Here is a 7,941-nt window from a genome sequence, read left to right as displayed (position 1 = left end):
TTAAGTGAAATCCCATACCTTAAACATCTTTGAAAGATTTGTTTCAAGTCTTTGAGATGGTCGCTTCGCTTCTTGGAGTACACTGTTATATCATCCAGGTAAATCACTACTGATTTATTGACTAACCCTTTAAATGTGATGTCCATGGCTCTCTGAAAGGTAGCGCCGGCATTGATCAGACCAAATGGCATCTTCCGATATGCATATGTGCCCCATTTGGTTCGGAACGTGGTCTTCAACTGATCATCGGGATGCACCAGCACTTGATTGTATCCTGAAAATCCATCCAGGAAAGACATTAATTCTGAGCCTGCTACTGCCTGTAATATTTTCTCCATAGGTGGGAGGGGAAAGTTGTCTTTCTGACAGGCTTTGTTGAGATTCCGGAAATCAATACAGATTCTAATATCTCCGTTTTTCTTTCTAACGGGTACCATATTGGATACCCATTTGGAATGTCTGACGGGGAAAATTATTCTGGCTCTCAACAATTTATTTAGCTCAGTCTTTATTTGATTTTCTAAGTTAGGGTGGATTTTTCTGAGCTTCTGCTGGACAGGTTTTTCATTGTCAGTCATAGGGATAACGTGTTGAATGATAGAAGTGTCGTATGTCTTCAGCTCATCGTAATTCCAGGCAAAAACGTTTTTGTATTGTCTCAGAAGACGGATATATGCTGATTTTTCTTCGGGGGCTAGGCCGTGCCCTAGATTAACGTTTTGCGGCTTCTGATCGATCCCTAGGTTCACTAATTCATAGTTCAGAGTAGAACTGTAGAGTTTAGCATTGGCGGACCTTTTAAACTGACTTTTCAAATCATATAAGTCTTCTAACTTGACCACCGATTTCGGTATAGCATTATCAGTGCCGGTTTGTTGTATTTGGTTATCATGATGGTCTTCGTCAATTATTTGATTTGAGTAGGATCCTTCAGAAGTGAGGAAATTTACGATGTCAGGATCGTCGTTGAATACTCTCCAGTTGGTGATGTTGTCAGGGATGGATGGTCTAAAGATTAATTCTATTGAAAACCTATCAGGACTAAAATCTTCGGAGGGAATAAGTCTGGAGGCTACGTTAGCTAACAGGTCTGCGCTCGCATTTTGAAGTCTTAGGATTGACGAAATATTGAATGCTATGAAATGTGCAGTGAGATCTTGTACTAAAGATTGATAGTGCTTTAAATGACTTGAAAGGCAATGTATGGTGTTACGTACCTGTTTGACGACGATATCAGAATCTCCAAAGACTTGAAGATACTTAACATTCAATCCGATTGCTTTGTATAGGCCTTGGACCAAGGCTTCGTACTCCGCTGTATTGTTTGTGCAATCGAACTCAAGTCTGCATGTAAGCATGATCTTGTTCCCGTCTGGGCTAATCAGAATGCATCCTGCTCCTGCTCCCTCGTTAGATTTAGAGCCGTCAAAATATAATTTCCAAAATAAAGATGTATTTACAGAACTATCTAGAAAATTAAAACATTTTGAATCATCAGTTTGGGAAAAGTTTTCAACTTGGGACAAAACTGAATTTTCTAAATAAGGTGAGGTATGAGCATTGAAATTGCCGAGGAAAGAATCTACTGAGTAATTGCCTATGATGCTGCTATTGTATGTTATTGCTTCATTTTCTCCTTCCAATTCTGTCACTATGTATTTTTGGTGCAATTCTCGTTCAACCATTATCTGATTTGGTTTACCGTTATAAGGTAACCACATGTGCGACCAGTCGGTTGAGAAATATCCGTGGAGTTTCTCATACCAATCCCTGCTAAGAATCAAACCATAGAATTCAGGGATATCAGCTACTAGAATGTCGATAACCTGACACTTTGGGTTAGACGACAACCTTATGGTCACTTGATTAAGTTCACCAATCACTTCGACTTGGGATCGATCAAGTTGAACTATACGCACTGCGGATTTTTGCGGTTGAACATTCAATTTGGCACATATTGATCTGGGTAAAATATTCGTTGAAGCACCAGAATCAACCAAGCAATTGTGCACGTTTTTATTGAAAATTTCATAAGTGAGAAGAAAAGGAGGAGTATGAGATCTTGATCTTCCTCCAATCAAGGCGATGTCATTTGGATCAATCTTATTGATCGCATTGGTTGGAGGTCTTCCCATGTTGTGGGAAGCTACAGCTATAGGTAAAGATGTAGTAGGCACAGCGTGTAATTCTTTCATCATTATTTTCTGTTGATGTTTCAATTTGCTCAACTCATAAAGAGCAATATTAGCCCTCGTCTTTTTCATGTCATCGATAATGTTATACTCCATTTCATCCGACACTATCAGTGTTCTTGATGGAGGTGCTTGATCTGATTGGACTGGGCTAAACTAGGTCACTTTAGCAGTTGTTTTCTTTCTCGCGACCTTGTCTTTTGTTGCAGGGCTTGCGCCCTTCTGTTTAGGGGTAGTTTGGGGAGGATCAAGTTGATTTTTGCTTCTTGTGCTAACCGGAAATGCTTCTTGATCTTCTTCTTGTGGGAGGATGAAATCCCACATTCCTTGTAGTTCCACAACTTCTTCATCATCGGTCTGCCCTTCAGTGGTATTCTCTTCTTCTTCTTCTTCTTCAGATTCGACGTTTGAGACAGCATTGGGTGGTTTCATCTCCATGGGAGGATTTCTTTTAAAAGCTCTGTAGGGCTTTTTCGAAGAAGTCTCTGCTACTTGTTTTTTTATGTCAATCATCTCATTGGACATGGCCTTTAATACTTTTTGTAATCCTTCTAAATCGAAAGGATCTTTCGTTTTCTTCTTCTTGGTGTCTTCTTTGAAAGAAATTTTCTTAGATTTGCGTTCTTCTATAGCAGATCTCTTTTCTAGGGCTACTACGCGTTTTTCTACTGCTAACGCCTCTGTCAAGTTGTCAACTAAGGTCGTTTTGTTTGCCCTATCTACAAAGATAGCCAAGTTTGATGGTAAGGCCGTGATATACCACTCACATCTTACTTCCTCGTTGGGTTGGGAAGCAGCGGGAATTTTATTGAGGATCTTATTGAACCGTAAGTTGAAATCTTTAATGGGTTCTCTAGCCTCAGCTTTAAGATTAGATAGGTCATTGATCAATGTCGCGGTAGATCTATCATCACCGAACTTGGTAAGAAATTGACTTTGAAAAATGTCCCAACTTGTGATGGACCCGGAAGGTAACGAAAAGTACCATGACCCGGCAGTTCCTTGCATGGTGTAGGGAAAAAGCCGGACAACAGCATCCTCGTTGGTAACTCCATTGAGATTAACAGAAAGCATGAAATTATTGATATGTTCTTCAGCTAGCATGCCTGTTTCTGGATTGAATTTAGGTAGCCATTTCTCAGGATGAGCCGGTATTGGACTCAGGGGTGGAGGCATTAAAACCGCCCCAGGATTGTTCCATGGAGACTGGGCCATCGTTGAGCTGCTAGTTAATGAAAGTGCAGAAGATGATCCCTGATGCTGAGAAGATGAAGATATTAAGATCTTTGATGATTGAAGAGGAAGGGTTGTGGAAGTTGGATGAGTGATTTGGGATGAAGTGGGTGGTTGACTTCGCGGTGAGGGAGTTGAGATGGACGAAGTGGATGAAAGAGTCTCACTGTCAGACTCGGGTGGTGTTTTCCTTGCTCTTTTCCTGGTGGGGAGAGGGAGTTCACTTGGTTGTATGCCAAATTTTTCACTCTTTAATCTGGTAAGGGGATGAGCAGGGTTGTACTGCGAAGTCACGCTGCTTTGAGATTTATCAAACTTCTGGGTAAAAATAGAGAATCCCTGGAGTTTACGAATCAAAGTTTGAATTTCTGGGGGTTCGATGATAAGTTGGTCTGATATATTCGAGTATGTAGCAGCGGTGGATACTCGAGCGACTTCAAATTCCGGGTTTAACCGTGTTGGAGAATTCGAGGGAGTTGATGAGGGTGTTTTACTCTCAGAATGGTATTTAGATTTTGATTTAGGTGCCATTCATAGTTCGTGCCCTCCTTCTAGTGCCAAATATGTTGAGGGCCCTAAAATCGGGTCAACAACAAGGGGGATACCCACCCGGTCGGGAACCTGGTTGGCTGCTCCGTGCCCGTTTGGTGTAGCGGGTCCGACTATGGATAATGGGACCAGCTTCCCAATCTAAGGGGTGTGTGTGTGTAGAGTTTGATGTGTGTGTGTGTGTAGAGTGTGATGATGCTAAATCTAGAAATAATTCTAAGCTAATCTAATTCTAACCTCTAAACTGACTCTATGTTACTGTAATCTAACAAAAAACAACACATCTAATCTATGCTAACCCGAGGTAGAATTTTTCCATTATGCGATCTAAAAAGATTTCATACAATAACTGGTAATAAAGATCATTCAGCTATCATAAGAATATAAATCAATTAAGATAAACCATTCTGCATAAGAAGTTAAGCAAAACAGTTGTGAACATCATATCGCATAATAAGTTATCCATATGTCAAGCACAAATAAATGACTCCACCATACAAAAGTGCCAAATGGTAACCCACACATTCATACATTAACATATAAACAACATCAGCTGTATATTACTCTAAGGAAATGAGCAGAAATTCGTCAAGAGATAAAAGTACCATTTATGACTGATTTTTACTCACAAACTTCAAGCAATAACGATTTATCTCTACTTACTTCTAACGTCTACTAAGAGTACAGAAGTGCAACATCAGTAGCAGACATTAAAATGCAAACATAAATAAATCTCGATCCATCCATTCATCAAAAACCCCCTCCGAGGGTGCAAAAGTGCATGTTCTGAGGACAAGTTTTTTGACAAATTTCCGGACCCTTCTCCAAATGCCATGAGAAGGGTTAAATACTACTAACTGACTAATCTTAATTACACAAATTTAGGAAATGGCTTCAAATGACTGCCCTTTTACTAAAACAAATTTATTTCTAAAAAATTGAATCTAATTTCTAACCGTTTCTGTATCTGCTCCTTAGTGCTGTAAGCAATGCGCTGTTCGCCTGGAAAGAGTCGGCTGGTTGTTCTTTCCTTTTGTTCGAGCGATAAAAGTAGAAATAACAAGAGTTGGCACCTCTTTCTAACAAACTAGAAGATATTTTTGAAAATCTTCTTCTGGAGGAGTATCTTCGCAGAGTGTATACTTAGTATAACCCAGATTTCTTTCAAACTGATTTCACTGTTGCTATTTCAGTTTCCGGCTGTGTGAATGACTCAATGAGTTAGGGATTTCGTTGCCTGGACAATCTTCTGTATTGAAACTTGCTTCCGTTCTTTGTTCCAGGCTTTTCTGGGGCGTCCTCCCTCTTTAGCGTCTTTCTTTTTGCTTTACCCAGTCTGAGCCTCAGGATCTTTTGTAAACGCTCTGCTTTTGTGCGCCTTTGACTCTGAGTCTTGGATAGTCTATTTCCATCAGTATCTGAGTGATACTCTGGAGTCCGCGGTTCTGCTGCACGCGGTGTTCATTTGCGAAGTCATCTCCTCTCTGTTCGTCTAGTATTGGCTCTTTTTTCCTTTTCCTTAGATGTTTCCTGCATATAGATTTATATTAGTTGCTGCCTTACAGTTCACGTAAAGGAAAGGAGACACGACGAAAAGATTGACATGAAAGCATTAAGTTCTAATGAATGCATAATCATGACACTCATTATGACTTGACTCTTCGAAAAATGCAACACAATCATCTTTGGATACTCAGGCGTACAATCATTAATTTCCCTTAAGGTGCGCGTTAAATTTTGGGGCTACAGATCATGCTGAGGAAATTCTTTGTGATGAATGGTTTCTGCGATTTGCATCACAGCATCGAGGATTGCGATGTCAAGAAGTGTCAATGCAACAATTGATAGTCTCATTCGTCGCAGATCGCAAATCGCAAAATCGCAGTTTGTATGATCGCAGATCGCAAATCGCAAGATCACAAGATCGCAAGATCGCAGATCGCAGTTTGTTACGTGATCATTGAGTGCTGCTATGCGACATTGCGATATGCGACATCGCATATCGGCTGTCGGTGTTTCCTTGGGTTTTCCTTTTAAGAGCGCTTTCAATGCATGCGATGTGATGGATTTCGCGTCGTATTTTTGCAGCGTATTTATGCGCTTAGGAAAACGCTTCACTCTATCTTTGCGATGTGATATAGCTCTTAGGGAGTTAAATACAAAGATTTAAATAAAAATATTTTTGGGATTTTTTGGTTAAGGGTCCCCCTTTGCTTGATATTATTGCTAATATCCAACAAAGAGGGGGGATGTTGGTGACCACAACAAGACCCAGGGCTTGCCTGTTAATAATGATCTTCCTTATGAACATCTATTTCTAGTATCAACGGATGACCCCTGGTACGGTGACATCCTCCTCTTTATATGAACTCAAAAGTTCAAACCCCAACATACCTATGACAATTGGAGATGCATAGGCCACCAGGCCCCCCATTATCTCCTTCATGGGGATGTCTTCTATCGAAGAGGCATCGAAACCATCCTATGTCAATGCCTCAACCACCAACAAGTTGAGAAAGACTTAATTGATTTCCACAGTGGGGCTTGTGGTGGCCACCTCTCGGGGATGGACACCACCCAAAAACTCCTTTGTACTGGTTATTTCTTGCCCACCCTCTTCCACGATTGCATATAGGTAGACAAAATATGTGAGTGATGCCAACGATACACTCATAAGGCACGAGCACAACCTGCTCCCCTACATCCAATCTGTTACGTCCCTATAATACTAGTGATTCCCCCATTACTATTGTCTTTGTATCCCTTATTGTTATTGTTGTGCCCCTATTGTCCCCATATTGTCATTATTGTGCCCCATAGAATCCCTTGTTATTTTTGTTCCTTTATATTATTATTGTTAGGTCGACTTGGTTATATTGTGACCCCTTAGACTCCTATATATAGATAGGAGGTTTTGTCATTTGAATCATCCAAGAATTGTTTAGTTGTGTAATGTAAAGGAGGTTGCCCACTCAAAGAGGCTTATTTCTAAGGCGTTCATCTATCTTTTCTATCTTTTTGTGAGCTGGTTTCATAACATTTGGTATTAGAGCTTTGGATTCTAGGGTTTCGCTACTCCAAACAGGTCATCATGGAATTTTCACTATACATTTTGTTCTGCGACATTTGAGAAGCTAAAAGAAAAACTCATTTGAGAAGAAATCGTTTTGAATCTTGGCTCCGAATTTCAAATCCTGTCTCACTACAGTTTTGGAAATATAATCTAAGGAAGTTAGGGTTTTTGCAGACCCCTAAATTACATTCCAAACAGGTCACCTTGGGAAAAGCATCATAACTTTTGCTCTAAGCATCAGATTGAATTTTCGTAAGAAGTTATAGAAATAGGATGGACTATAGTTTTTTTGGGTATCATTTTTAGAACTTAAGGTTGAAACAGTGACCCATGGCACATCATACAAGTTCGCTCTACTGAACCCATCTATACTCAGGTCATCATAGGAGATTTGGCATAACTCTTCATTGGAGAACCCAATCTTGATCAGACTTGTGGGGTTAGAAATATTACTCAGTGGTTTACAACAAGAAGAAATTTAAGACCTAGGAGATCCAAAATTACAGAGATACATCAGATTCAATATCGATCTCCTACAAAGTGAAAAAAGGTGTGTAGTGTTTTTTAAATTTTTGTATAAGCTTGGTTTGAAAAATTAGTTTGAAGGGATTCAAAGGGCATAGTGAAGCATTATTATCGGTAATTGATGCCCTAAAGAAAGAAAATGGAAACAGCTAGTAAGGAACCTGAAAGATCTAGCTTGACTCATGAGGAAGAGGAAGAAATGCAACATGATATATCAAAATTATGATACCAAGTGCAACAAATTTCACTCGCACAAAAAGTAACAAAAAATAAGATGGATGGTTTAAAGAAAGACGTAGAAGCTAAGATGGATGGTTTTAAGAAAGGCATAGAAGCTAATATGGATGGTTTAAAGAAATTCGTAGAAGA

The sequence above is a fragment of the Pinus tabuliformis genome, chromosome 7, assembly GCF_031772625.1.
Source record: "Pinus tabuliformis cultivar Carrire ecotype Pingquan chromosome 7, CPIR1, whole genome shotgun sequence".
NCBI classification, from domain to species: Eukaryota; Viridiplantae; Streptophyta; class Pinopsida; order Pinales; family Pinaceae; genus Pinus; species Pinus tabuliformis.
Note: the sequence above shows the minus strand (reverse complement) of the source record.